General features: G+C 51.3%; 1 protein-coding gene across 10 annotated transcripts in view; it reads right to left on the bottom strand.

Moving 5' to 3' along the window:
• Positions 1 to 15,000, bottom strand: part of CadN (neural cadherin) — a 646,487-nt gene that overhangs the window by 330,730 nt on the left and 300,757 nt on the right. The gene's annotated exons all lie outside the window — the stretch shown is intronic.

Here is a 15,000-nt window from a genome sequence, read left to right as displayed (position 1 = left end):
CATGTTGCATGAAATGTGTACTACACCACACAGAAGACACGGAGCACTGCCTTGCGCAGTCCTAGATTCACACGATAGGGAGAGGGAGAGTGAGGGAGAGGTAAAGTCACACACACACACACACACACACACACACACACACACACACACGCACATATATGTACAGTGCTAGTTTCACACGATAGGGAGAGAGGGAGAGGATGGGAAAGGGAAAGAAAGTCGCACACACGTATGTACAGTCCTAGATTCAGACGATAGGGAGAAGGAGAGGGAAAGAAGGAGAGGGAAAGAGGGAGAGGGAAAGAGGGAGAGGGAAAGAGGGAGTGGGAAAGAGGGAGTGGGAAAGAGGGAGAGGGAAAGAGGGAGTGGGAAAGAGGGAGAGGGAAAGAGAGGGAGGGAAAGAGGATGTGAGAGGGAAAGAAAGTCGCACACACACGTATGTACAGTCCTAGATTCAGACGATAGGGAGAGGGACAGGGAGAGGGAACGAGGGAGAGAGAAAGAGAGGGAAAGAAAGGGAAAGAGGGAGAGGGAAAGAGGGAGAAGTAAAGAGGGAGAGGGAAAGTGGGAGAGGGAGAGGGAAAGTGGGAGAGGGAAAGTGGGAGAAGGAAAGAAGGAGAGGGAAAGTGGGAGAAGGAAAGAAGGAGAGGGAAAGAGGGAGAGGGAAAGAGGGAGAGGAAGGGAGAGGGAAAGAAATGCGCGCACACACGCACACACACACACACACACACGTACGTGGGAACGAAGGGCCAGACTAAATACGAGAGACAAGACGTCAACGAAAGAAAACCTCCCGCTTGCACGCGACCACATCACTGTCCACAACCGCTACTCCTCCCCAGAACCTCGACAACTGTACAAACGACCACCCCACCCCACTCCACCTCATCCACTTACCTCGCGACCTCCACCCATTCAGAAACCCACCTCTTTCCTTACCAACCCCTCCCTTTGCTACGAAGACGCCGACTGAAAATTCAGTTCAGGTTAAAAAGCCTGACGATTCCATTCGGCAGAGTGCAGCCACAGCGCGGTTTTGTATAGTTGAATGAAGTCAACCCTCTCACTACCAAGGCCGGTCTGCCGCCAGGCGATTTTATTAAGATACGGGGGGGGGGATCTCCGGCAGTCACACGACCGTGCTACAACGCCCAGTGATCGTTTGCACCTGCGCATGTTCGTTAGTTTCCTTATTTACTGAACATGAAGCAGTCAATCGATCTCATGGTGAATGGTGACTATGAAGAGAGCTCTCGTAGTGGGAAAGGTGCTCAAAACGATCCCAAACGTCAAGGTGGCACTGCCTGGATAGGTAGATGGTTGTCAATTAAGGCTCATAAATTGAGGACCCAAGCTGCCAGGTCTGAACGGAAGCTGACCATTCCATAGCCAGGCGTTCGATTCTGTACTCACCAATGGATCAAACTCTTTCACAGTCACCATTTCCTGATAACGACCAATCAATCAATCAACCAATCGACGATCCCTGCTCCCAATACTTAGAACTAATCAATGTTTTCGTTAACAACAACTGTCATACCCCCCCACCGTCAATATCGTAAGTCACGATTCTGCCAACAAACAAGCACGGTAGGCGATTTTATTAAAACAACCATTATGTACTGCCTGAAGGCTAACACATACATACACATACACACACACACACACACACACACACAGGGCTGAAATAATTTCAGTATCGTTATTCCAACTCTCGTGGGCGGGGAGTTTTGTGTGTGTGTGTGTGTGTGTGTGTGTGTGTGTGTGTGTGTGTGTGTGTGTGTGTGTGTGTGTGTGTGTGGTCACAGCAGTACCCATATGCGAGCTATCTTCCGGGAGGGTAATAGTTGTCGATCACGAGTCCAACAAGTGATCCAAGACCATGGTGGTGAATCTCTCACTCTCTCTCTCTCTCTCTCTCTCTCTCTCTCTCTCTCTCTCTCTCTCACACACACACACACACACACACACACACACACACACACACACACACACACACACACACACACACACACACACACACACGCGCGCGCGCGCACGATATCCACAATTGTTGGAAACTTGTACTGGAGGAAAATGATGTTGTCACGATTTAAAAAGGGTTTTTTCCCCAGTCGAGACATGATTGCTGGCAGAGGCGTTGGCGGGTCATGTGAACAACCCACAACCGCCCAGCAGACCACTCGGGCGGTGGTGGCTGGTTGTTGCTCCTACGAGTCTGGAGTGAGTGTGAGTGTGTGTGTGTGTGTGTGTGTGTGTGTGTGTGTGTAAAGAGAAAGAGGGAGAGAAAGAGATAGAAAGAGGGGAGAAAGAAAGTGTGTGTGCGTGTGTGTGTGTGCGTGTGTGTGTGTGTGTGTGTGTGTGTGTGTGTGTGTGTGTGTGTGTGTGTGTGTGTGTGTGTGTGTGTGGGCGCGCGTGCGGGGGGACTTTCGTTGGTTAAGTTAAGATTTAGTAACATAAGAACTGAAGAAAAACAACAGGAAATAATGCATCATCACTTGTGGAGAGGAAATGGCTCAGTGGGGGTATTCTCTCTCTTTGTCCGGATCGGCAGAGGGAGGAGGGAAGTGGCAACGGTTTGAGAAGTTATGGGGAGTCAAAGAAAGAGTCACCTGTGGATAAGGATGTAAGGATGAGGACAAAGAGGAGGAGAACGAAGAGGAGGAGGGAGGCGAGGAGGAGGGAGGAGGAGCGGGGCAAAAGGAGGAGAGGAGGAGAGGAGGAGAGGAGGAGAACGAGGAGGAGGAGGAGAGCAAGGAGGAGAGCAAGGAGGACAGGGAAGGAGACGAAAATGCGAGGAACATGAGGGGGGGGGGCTAAGTTCCGTGCCCAGCAAGACATCACCAGTGTGAGCAGCCTACCCCTGGAGCCACAACCGAGCTAGTTACATAACCCAAACGACGATCGCTACCGCATTGCCACACCCTCCAACAATATGGTCAACCCCAATATGGCAACACCGAGCTTCATTAACCCTCTGCCGTCTATAATCGACTCTTTTTATTCTGGCTAGAGCCAGGCGATTATATTCAACCACGATTGGGGGGCGGAGGTGGGGAGCGGACCCCTGTTCAGGTCTGAGGAGTAAAAGTATCGCGATTATTTTTGCCGACTATATTGGACCTGTCTTGTCTTTATTATGGCTGTCGCCAGGCGATTTTATTCTGCAGTTGCAGGTGTACATGACGACATCGAAGACGGCACTAAAGGCGGGCAGCTTTCAAAGAACGTTATTGGCAAACGTTCTTCATAAACGTTCTCCGTAAACGATTTAATGGCCAATAACAAGTCCCATTTCAGCACCTTAAAGAGGTTCGACTGGTCAGCAAAGTAATTTGGTTTCAAGCATGACCTAATTTAAGACTTCAAATCAGTCATCTTTTATATTCTTAATCACTGGCTCAAAGGACTTTCATAGATTTAATCATCGTGGGGGGGGAGAGAGAGAGAGAGAGAGAGAGAGAGAGAGAGAGAGAGAGAGAGAAAGAGAGAGAGAGAGAGAGAGAAAGAGAGAGAGAGAGAGAGAGAGAGAGAGAGAGAGAGAGAGAGAGAGAGAGAGAGAGAGAGAGAGAGAGAGAGAGAGAGAGAGAGAGAGAGAGGGGGGAATTCCTAAGTTGGAACAGAGATCTAGGTCGTTCCGGAGACTATGTGCCGGCCCTTCGGGGACGCACCTCCAGGTGGTACTGCGAGTGTTGATGGGTTAAAAGTACTAGTAGGGAAACCTAGATTCTCCACAATGCTCCAGCAAGTCTGGGTCTGTAACATCAAGCGTCATCCCACCACGATTTCTAGGTTGAAGCCTTCTGCATGTGCAAATGGGGACAAAGTAAAACTTGCGTAAAATTGGGTGAAATGTTGGATGCGTGCTAGGGTGAAATTCTGACTGCATGTGGGTGTCTGTGTATGAATGAACTTGCATGTACCAGAGACAAGTGTGTGTGTGTGTGTGTGTGTGTGTGTGTGTGTGTGTGTGTGTGTGTGTGTGTGTGTGTGTGTGTGATTCACCATGGTCTTGGATCACATGTTGGACTCGTGATCGACACCTCTTTCCCTCTCAGAAGAAAGCTCAAGAGCTCATAATATAACCGATCTATGGGTAATACAGTGACCTTACATGCACACACACCCAACTACCCGCCCACGAGAGTTGGAGTAACAACTCGTAGCGCAGCGATAATGAAATCATTGCAGCCTTGGGCGGGATTCGAGCCCGGACCGCCGTAGTGGCAGCCGGGAACTCAGACTACTACGCCACGAGGTGTGTGTGTGTGTGTGTGTGTGTGTGTGTGTGTGTGTGTGTGTGTGTGTGTGTGTGTGCGCGCTCGCGCGCGCGTCCACATAAATGCACGAGCGCATCCTCATGCACAACACCGCCATGCACAGGAGATCCGGTTGGGTCCCTGCCCGCCTCCCCGTTGGACCAAGTCCGGCTATCACGTATCATGCACGCCCGCCCGCCTCTTTGTGCACCACGGGACTGTGCGCGTGCCCGAGCATGCCACCCGTGGGCGTGCGTGAGTGCGTTTGTGGGCGTTGTATTACGATGAGTGGGCGGGAATCAATAGAGGTTGAGCCTCGGCATGCCCAAGGACGAACTGCACGTATTCTACATACATGTGCATCCCGGGAAAAAAAAAAAAAGTGGGCGTGGCTTCCGTGCAATGATATACATTTTTTCGTAACCTTCATTCTCGTAATGTGACCGTGCCGTCACGCCCGTTCCTGTGAAGCTTGCGTACGGTCCTGCCTCAAATGGGCTCCTCACCCATTGAATTATTTGGACTCCCTTGCGTGTGGTGCAAGACCCCACCACGGGGAAGGGTCCTCGAGGATCCTCAAGGGCAGCAGACTTCCTCAAAGGACCCCAAGCCGCTAATCCTTACCCCTTACCCATCGAATCATTAAAAAAAAATCCTGCTGCCGCCAGGTGATTTTATTCTGCCCCAATCCATTGCCCTCAACGGGCCGACTCTCTCGCGGCGTTTTAAAGACTGTTGTTTATTCTACTTGCAGACAAGCTATTCTATTCACCTTGGGGGCGAGTCTGACCCCTTGACGTTGACCCAGCGACAGCTCAACCCTCACTACGTGGGCCAACGCGTCCACCTGCCTCCATCTGTGAGTACTACAGTGAGACGTTCGCTTTCGTATAGTAAATACTCTACGTGACCAATACGCTCACTACTCGTAGACCATCGAGGACAACGCCAGTGAATGCAGTACCTATAAATGGACCCAACTGTATACTTAAGGACCTCCTAATTGAGTTAGCGCACATTACCTTGGGCCCGAGGACCATCACTGCCGATGAGAGGGAAGGCCCTTAAGGGGCGATAAAGGGATCAAAGCGCACGACGACTGATTCGGTCATTGATTGCTTGACTGGCGACTGATTGACTACGCGAATTTGAATGACTGACATAAAGAGAACAAGAGAGAGAGAGAGAGAGAGAGAGAGAGGTGGGAAAGGGGAGAAAGTGGAAGCGGGGGAGGGGAGAGAGAGGAAAGAGGGGGAGGGGAAGAGGGGAGGGGAAGAGGGGAGGGGAAGAGGGGAGGGGAGATGAGAGAGGGGGAGAGGAGAGAGGGGGAGAGGAGAGAGGGGGAGAAAGAGAGGATGAGAAAGAGAGGATGAGAAAGAGGGGGAGAGAGAGGGAGAGAGTGAGGGAGAGAGGAAAGAGTGGGAGAGCAAGAAAGAGAGAAATACTCATAAGTCACAAAGGTCTTGAAAAAATGGGGAGGTGGGGGGGGTGGGGGGCACGGTTCTTCTTCGTCATCTCACCGCTGGCACTGAGAGTGCCACCAGCAATTCACAAATTCCTCCCTTACGCTCGCCCGTAAAAGAGGCGTTTATCCATCGACCCCCGGAGTGCCTCGCATTCCATCGCTTCCATCGTGAAGGAGGGCCCGCCGCATACCTCCGAGTATCCGAAGCCCGAAAAATACCCGTCGGCATAATTATTCCTCGACTGCGTATGGCGTGCCTGACAAGTTACTCTTAGTAATGGTGCCGAGTTAGAAACGCCGGATTCCCATTCCTTATTGATAGAAAAAAAAAGGGGGGAGGGGGGCAGGTGGATCACCCAAAGACGTCGCCAACACTGGGTGAGTTCCCCCTGGGGAGGGAGGGTGGGGTTATCAAGTGCAGCGCCCCCCCCGCAGCGCCCCTCCCCCCCCGCCCCCTGCCCCCCGGGGCGAGTCCTGAGGCGCCCGGAGTAGTCTTCCGCTAAGCTTGTCACACAGGCTGGCGGCCAGCTGCAGCACGGATCCGCCCTAACGTGTCCAATGTCACCAAGCCTACGGCGACCTACGACCCATCTGCATTGTAAACGCGTTTCGCAAACCCTCTTCTCGCACCCAACATGATCCACTGTAGTACTCAGCAGTGAAATCGACTGTAGCCAAACATCCCTCGGGATCTCCAAAGGTCCCATCAAGTCCCTCTCACTCCCGAACGGGACCCTAATCAAACCAATCGTGACTAGCCACTGATTAGGATGATTGGCACGCCCAACAGAACGATTCAAGAGGAACGGCTGAGGCGGGGATGACGTCACGGCGGGGGTTACAAAGGAAAATGGATTATCTTGCAATCCAACTCTCTTTACTGCCTTTGTCTGCCAAGATATACTGGACACTTTCTCACTCTCTCTCTCTCTCACACTCTCTGCGTGCGTCCGTGTGTGTGCGTCCGTGTGTGTGTGTGTGTGTGTGTGTGTGTGTGTGTGTGTGTGTGTGTGTGTGTGTGTGTGTGTGTGTGTGTGTGTGTGTGTGTGTGTGTGTTGTGTGTGTGTGTTTTTGTGAACACGATTAACTCGGCAACCCACGCACGCACGCACACGCGCGCACCCCAACCCTTTCCAAATGTACCACAGCTGCATCAACTGACATCTTCATTCAGTGTCCCCGGCTGCCGCAAGTCTGTTCTGCTCGGCCGCACGTCACCCAAAGGAGGTCAGAACACATTTCAATTAATTCATTTCCACACCGCAGAGTCACCTAAACCAAACGAGTCTTGACCTCAAAACAAGACTTTCGCCTCAAGATCGGGCCCTGGAATCCAGGGACAAACTAACCTATTCCAAACGACTTCTGAAGATAGTCTTCAGCTATGGGCAATCACCTTGGGGCTGATTCAATGTTAATCGATTGAAACAAGTACTAGTTAATAAATAAATGTATAAATGAATGACTGAATGAATAAACACTAAAGTCGAATCTCGGCACCGCCCGTGCCCACTCCTTGTTTACAACCAAGTTCTTACAACAAGCTCTTGTAACCAAGTCTTACAACCAAGTTATTACGACCAAGTTCTTACAACCAAGGTCTTACAACCAAGTTGTTATAACCAAGTCTTATAACCAAGTCTTATAACCAAGTCTTATAATCAAGTCTTACAGCCAAGTCTTACAACCAAGTCTTACAACCAAGCCTTACAACCAAGTTCTTACAACCCAGTTCTTGGGCACCGCCCGCCCAAGTCGACCCGAAGTCCAACGATCAAAAGTGTCAATTGGGTGAAGAGGCGAAGTGTTATCCACCCGGATCAGTGGTGGTGGTGATGTCGATGGTGGTGCTAGCCGAGGCTACACTGTACGTGATGAGTTAACATAATAGCTTTAAGTCGGTGGTGGAGATGAAGGAGAGTGTGGTGACAACAGGTGGTGGGGGGTAGCTATGGTGGTAGTAATAGTGGACGACTGTAATGCAGTGGAAGATGTGATGATGGTGGCGATAGTTTGATGGTAATTGTGATGTAGAGGTATTGGTTTGATGGTGATAGTGTTAGTGGTGGTGGTTAGAGGTGGTTAGTGGGTGATTCAAGCCAAGTGATGGTTACAGTGGTGCCAATTGTTCAAGGCCAAATTTGCTACGCTTATGGTGGCATCTAGCCCTCCCTCTCTCTCTCTCTCTAGTTAAAGAGAGAGGACCACACGAATATATCTAGTTTCCACGTCGGCTATCACCACCACCAGCAACCCTTACTAACACCATCATCGTCACTACATCCTTCAGTTTCACCATTTCCATGACCAATTCTTTCCCCTCTTCAATCACTTCCACCACAGCCATTAATATCCACCACCACCACCCCTTCCTCATCCTATTCTACCATCTATCACCACCATTGCCACCTCAACCAATACTTCTCAGGTCAGTCCCCCCATACCTATAAAATTCGCTCATTACCCACACAACATTTTCTTGGCGATCTCCGTGTATATACACAACAAATTCTGCTTCATCACATGATCGCATTTCCGTGCAAAATGAATATATCGAGTAAATACAAAATATTCGCACTAATTGCGTCGATTCCTCTTCTTTTCAGCTCCCACGTGCCATTCACACACACACACACACACACACACACACACACACACACACACACACACACACACACACACACACGGTCGTCTTTCATTGCAGACTTCCTCGTCGGCAAGACCTACCTCATCTTCATCTCTCTCTCTCTCTCTCTATCACTCACTCTCACTCTCTATCACTCACTCTCTCACCCTCTCACTCTCTCTCTACCTCTCTCACTCTCTATCACTCACTCTCTACCTCTCTCTCTCACTCTCTTCCTTCTCCTTTTCCTCTTCCACCTCCTCTTTTTCTCACTTTTCCTCCCTCAATTGCGTTCCACTCTTTTTCGTTCCGAGACTGCTGGAGTGACGTGGGCCATGGTTAGCAGTCATGTCACTCGACAACGAAGAGTCTAGGCGAGGCTTGCGTTCTTTGGTGGACTTGAAATGACTCGTGTAGTCCCCCTTGTGTCACGATGACACTTTCCACGTGATTTTGGTGAATTGCGGGCAGGTTGACCCCCCTATGACGCCACAAATTTCAACCCCATGACGTCATACAGCATAATTCCCTATGACGTCATATCGCATCATTCCCTGTGACGTCATGACGTTTCATACATTCGCCACATTCGTCCGATAAAGGTCACAGTAATGCGAACCTCGCCGGACAGGACCCTGCAAGCACAAGGCAATTTAATTCCGCCCCATTTTCCTTGAAGAAGACATTCTTTCCAACAGCAGCAGCCTCGAGGAACTCTTCCATCTCTGCCGGGGACGAGAAGAAAAGGAGAAAAAAGGGAAAGAAAAACCGAAGAAAATAATAAAAACATCCACTTTGCCCAATAAGCGGAATAGGAAGATGCCGCAACAAAGGGACGGGGGGTGGGGTGGGGTGGGGGACCGGGCTCAACTTTTTCAACTAAGAAGACGAGATTCGATGTTTCATTATCACAATCATCGGCGCTATTTTGCAACTGCATCAGCAGGTGCTGTGTGGGTTTGATAGAAAACAATGATGCACTCGCGCACGCACGCACGCAGTGGTAGCGTTCGCAACCGCTGCTACAGCGGTCGGGGTTCGAATCCCGCCCAGGGCTGAAGTAATTTCAGAATCGCTGCGCTGCGGGTCGTTACTCCAACTCTCGTGGGCGGGGAGTTGGGTGTGTGTGTGTGTGTGTGTATGCGTGTAAGGTCACAGCATTACTCATGGATCGGTCATATATGAGCTCTGAGCTCTCTTCCGGGAGGGAAATAGCTGTCGATCACGAGTATAACACGTGATCCAAGACCAGGGTGAATCACACAAATTATACTCACTGTAAGCATACAAGAACACTTGTGCACGCAGACAGAAACCGCTACATACCAAATAGCTCAGCATCAATACCCACCGTGCCAAGAGGCACTTATCTACAAGAAAACCATCTTTGCCTTAAGTACTCCAGCTTTCAAATCAAGTAGAAGTCACCAGGAGCTTTTGGACGAGAAGTACGACAACAAGCAACCCACAAATCGGCATAAATACATTCCATTTCAAAAATCGCCAGAATTCGGCATGGTGGGAGGTAGGGGGGATAGGGGGTGTTAGGGAGTGTTAGGGGGTGTTAGGGGGAGGACGATCGGAACGTTCCTAGGGTCTGGCATCTTGGCATCTGTCTCAACTTTCCAAACTTAGTTTTGCAAGTTTTAATGGGGGAGACTTATACAAACACACACACGCACACACATTGGAGGAAAAGAAGATACAACCCAAGTTGGAACCATATGCGAATTTGTAGCCTGGTATGATAATTGGAGAGTAATAGACAGGACCCCACGAGCGTTATTCCTTTCCTATATACTACCGCCAAGTCCCATATCCTTCCGAACAACGTTCCCTCTAAGCTGTGGGCATTTGCGCGCGCACACATTTTACAAGTAGCGCTCATAGAAAAAAAAAAAAAAAATGCGCACAAACTGTTTCCAAATGATATTAAAATCCATTCAATAAAGAAGTTCCACTCAAACATCATCTTGTACATTCTTGCCAACCGCCAAACCAATAATTGGAGGTAATATACAAACTTACATACTGTGCGTATTTGCTTGAACGATCAGAAGGGAAAGTTTGCACACATGCAAATTTCTGGAAAAAAATTCGAGGGCACATTGCTTCCATACCAGGTGGCACTTTTCCTATTATCCTGTCTGCCGCCAGGCTATTTCATTCATCCCCGTGCCCGCCATCCCCCACCTTCGTTAGCGAAGCGGCTCTGTCTAGGTTGTCCTTTCTTCACACAACACAGACACTCTTCAAACAACCCGTTAAACTACCTTCCTACCCTCGCCAACCATCTGCAACTCACCTTACGGAGCATTAACTCCAACGACCTCTCCACTAAGGCCACCTCTGTTCTCCATCGCTGTTGTTACACTATCCAACGGAATGGTTGGATTCCAACGATTCAGTAAAATGATCCAGTGTAACGATTCAGTGTAACGATTGGAGTGTAACCATAACTTTAAGCATCGGTTATATTCCAACCTTCCACAAAATCCAACTGAATCGTTGGAGCCCAAGCATTTCGTTGACTTGTGTAACCGTAACTTGATGCCTAGTCCCCCTCCTCCATATACCAATCTACCATCGGAGTACAGTGTTGAACAAAGGCCTCCCCCAACCGCTTTCACATACACGATACACATCCACATCCACGGGTGAGGGAGAAAAAAAAAAAAAAAAAAAAAAAAAAAAAACAGGGACCCTGTGAAACTATGATCTGGAAAAAAATCGTGAAACTACAAGTCTACATGCACACACGCATTACACACTTATGACTGATGCAACAATGGCGACAAAGGCACCACCACCCGGAAGGACCCCCAATGGGTGTCTGTCTGCCTCCCTCCTTCTCCCTCTCCCTCCCTGCAGCACCTGACGGATACGCCGACGACGACGTCCCCCTCGGCCCAAGCTCCTCCTCCTCCTGCTGCTGCTGCTGCTTACGCATGCAGCGTCACCGCTCTGGTTTCCTGGAAATCGACTCCAGGCACGGAGGAGGAGGAGGAGGAGTACGAGTAGGAGTTAGGGGAGGGGGAGGGGGGAGGAGGAGGAGGAGGAGGAGAAAGAGGTGGCGAAAGAGGAAGGGGAGAAAGAGACGAGGAGGAAGGGGAGGAAGGGGAAGAAGAGGAGGAAGGGGAAGAAGAGGAGGAATGGGGAGGAGTAGGAATGGGTGGGTGGGGGAGGAGTAGGAATGAGTGGGTGGAGGAGGAGAAGAGGAGGAACGGGACGAATGGTGAGGGGGAGGAATGGATGAGAGGGATGGATGGATGAGGGGGATGGATGGATGAGGGGGATGGATGGATGAGGGGGATGGATGGATGAGGGGGGATGGATGAGGGGGATGGATGGATGAGGGGGATGGATGGATGAGGGGGTGGGATGGATGAGGGGGTGGGATGGATGAGGGGGAGGAATGGGAGTCAGGGGAGAAATGAGAGTTGGGGAAGGTAGGAAAGAGGAGGAGGAGGAGGAAGGAGAAAGGAGGCGAAAGGTGGAGGCAAAAGAGAGAAGATTTATGCATGATCTTACCGTGCCTGCGACACCCTCCCCCCCCACCCCAAACAGCCGCCCCAAACGCATCCCTGCTTGTCTCCCACGGTCCTCCTCTTCCTCCTCCTCCTCCTCCTCGAGCAATTCCAGGAATCCCGTGCCTGCGTTCCCCGTCGGCGACGATCCTCAGCAGAACCTCCTCCCGTCCAACTTCCTCTCTTCCGCCTACGTCACCAGGCTCTCTTCCTCCTCCTCCTCCTCCTCCTCCTCCTCCTCCTCCTCTGGAGAAGGCCACGACACCCAATCGCCCTCCTACAACGTCGTTCTCCATGACCCGCCTTGGGCCCTTCCTTCATCATCTCCACCTCGTTTTCGTAGTCCTCCTCCTCTTCCTCCTCCTACTACTACAAGCATGGGCTACAAACACCACTCTCCAGCTTTTTGCAATCCCCCCCCCAAAAAAAAAATATCCTCCCATGCTCAATCTGGAGGAAGAGGAGGAAGAGAAGGGGGAGGAGGAAGAGGAGGGGAGGAGGAAGAGTGGGAGAGGGAGGAGGAAGAGGGGGAGAGGGAGGAGGGGGAGAGGGAGGAGGGGGAGGGCAGGAAGGTGGGCAGGAAGGTGGGGAGGAAGAGTAAGAGGAGGAGGAAGAGGAGGGGAGAGGGAGGAAGAGAGGGGAGGGAGGAGGAGGGGGAGGGCAGGAAGGGGGAAGAGGGGGAGGAAGGAGAGGAAGGGGGGAGGAAGAGGGGAAGAGGGGGAGGAAGAGGGGGGAGGAAGAGGAGGAGGAGGAGGAGGAGGAGGAGGAGGAGGAGGAAGAGAAGGAGAGAGGGGAGGAGGGGTTTGTTCGCGACGAGGTAAGAATATGACAAAAGTTGCTGCTTGGCAGAGTCATTCGAGTTGTAGCAGTAGGGAGCGAGTGGCACCAGTCGTGGGGGTGGGGGGTTCGATCCCGGGCCCCCGTCAGCAATTAAAGAGAGAAACCAACGCCACACAGCGAAATGGGGGGGGGGGAGGGAGAGGAAATAAACTCCTTATGTTCCTACGACGAAAAACTGCAGACGCTGGATTTTGTCCGACGCCTGAGCATTTGGACTCCACGCAGCTGAGGCAGTCGCCACCATCGTGCTGAAGGACAGGGAAGAGGAAGGAGAAAAAGGTGGGGAAAGAAGTGGAGGGGGAGTTGGTGGTGGAGCAGGAAGTGGAGGGGAAGGAGGTGGAACAAGAAGTGGAGGAGGAGGAGGAGGGAGTGGTAGAGGAGGTAGAGAAAGTGGTATGGAAGGATGGAAGTGGAAGAAGGAAGGAGGAGGTAAGGGGAGGTAGGAGGACGATGACAGATGTAGTAGGATGTAGGAGGGAGTGGAAGGAGGGAGGAGGAGGAAGGACAAGGAAGAAACAAGAGGAGGAAGTAGCATAAGAACATGAGAATGGAAGAGACTACAAGAGACCATAAGGCCTACTCTAGGAGTAGGTAAGAGAAGGTAGAACAAGGTAGAGGTAGGAGAAGGTGGTAGGTGAGGAGGAGGAGGAGGAAGGAAGAGGAGGGAGGAAGAGGAGGAAGGGAGGAGGAGGAGGAAGAGGAGGAGGAAGAGGAGGAGGAGGAAGAAGAGGAGGAATGCGAGAGAGGAAACAAAGGGAAGAAAGGAGAGGGGGAGGAAGATGAGGGCGTTTTGGTGATAACTGTGCAAGAGTTAATTGACGACGGTGACAGCGATGTTTCGGTGCTGGAGGTACCCTGACCTTGGCGAGCGGAGGTGAGGGGAGACGCTTAGCAGCGTTGGGTTGGTAATAAGTCACAAAGGAGCTCCTGGGCTCGAACGCAGGTCTGCGCAGGGTCGAAATAAAGCTAAATTGACATTCGGCACAAGCCAGGATGTGTGTGTGGGAGAGAGAGAGAGAGAGAGAGAGGGAGAGAGAGAGAGAGAGAGGGAGAGAGAGAGAGAGAGAGAGAGAGAGAGAGAGAGAGAGAGAGAGAGAGAGAGAGAGGGAGGGAGGAAGGGAGAGACAGAGAGAGAGAGAGAGGGAGAGAGGGAGAGAGGGAGGGAGAGAGGGAGGGAGGGAGAGACAGAGAGAGAGAGAGAGAGAAAGAGCGAATGAGAGAGAGAGAAGAAAGAGAGAAGAAAGAGAGATAGAGAGAGAGAAAGAGATAGAGAGAGAGGGAGGGAGAAAGAGAGCAAGAGCGAATGAGAAAGAGAGAAAGAGAAAAAAGGGAGAGAGAAAAAAGAGAAAAAAGAGAGAAAAGAGAGAAGAGAGTGATATCCCATAACCATTCCCCCAAGCGCTAAAGGTTCATCCCTTCAACTTCAGGCGTACATTTACTGGGTTTCATGAGACTGCAGACTTGGCCCAGAGGAGAGGCTGGAGAGGAGACCTCGCTCGGGCTCTGGGCACAAAGGCGGCCACATCTTGCCTGCCTGCCTGAAACGCGGCTCAGACTTTACAAAAGGCAGAAGGCAGCAGCCAGCCAGCCAACCTCGAGTCTCCTATCCTCTTTCTCTCGGCCACCACCACCTCCTCCTCCTCCTCCTCTACGTCTTCCTCCCCCTCCTTTTCATTTTCCTCCCCGTCCTATCCGTCTTCCTCCCCGTCCTATTCGTCTTCTTGCCCTTCCTATTCATCTTCCTCCCCCTCCCTTTCATCTTCCTCCCCCTCGCCTTCGTCTTCCTCCCCCTCCCCTTCATCTTCCTCCCCCTCCCCTTCATCTTCCTCCCCCTCCCCTTCCCTTTCCCCTTCCCCTTCGTCTTCCTCTCCCTCCCCTCCACTACATCTTCCTCCTCCTCTTCCTCTTCCTTCCCCTACTTTCCTATCTTCCTCTAATACCTTCTCCATCTCCTCCTCCCTATTACCGGCACCCCTCCTCTACCTCTTCGTTCAGATCCTCCTATTCTTCCATCTTCTTCCTCTACTGTACTCTAATGTCCCCTGTAAACACACGCACTCTCTCTGTCTCTCTCTCTCCCTCTCTCTCGCAGCATAACGATTCTATTCGGCTTGAAAAGGACTAAGAACCTCCACTAATCCAACCTTCCGCCCATGGTGGCACTTTCCCATCTACTCCTCCGGCTGTCACCTCCCCCCGCCCCCTGCACCCCTTTATGGCGCGACGGCAACTCGCCATACATTGCTCCAACCTCATCGTAAGGCGGTTTTATTCAGCCTAACG

Source organism: Oratosquilla oratoria, chromosome 38, assembly GCF_046742065.1.
Source record: "Oratosquilla oratoria isolate Oo_2021 chromosome 38, ASM4674206v1, whole genome shotgun sequence".
Taxonomy (NCBI): Eukaryota; Metazoa; Arthropoda; class Malacostraca; order Stomatopoda; family Squillidae; genus Oratosquilla; species Oratosquilla oratoria.
The sequence above is the reverse complement of the archived record's forward strand: the minus strand, read 5'-3'. Positions and strand labels throughout refer to the sequence as shown.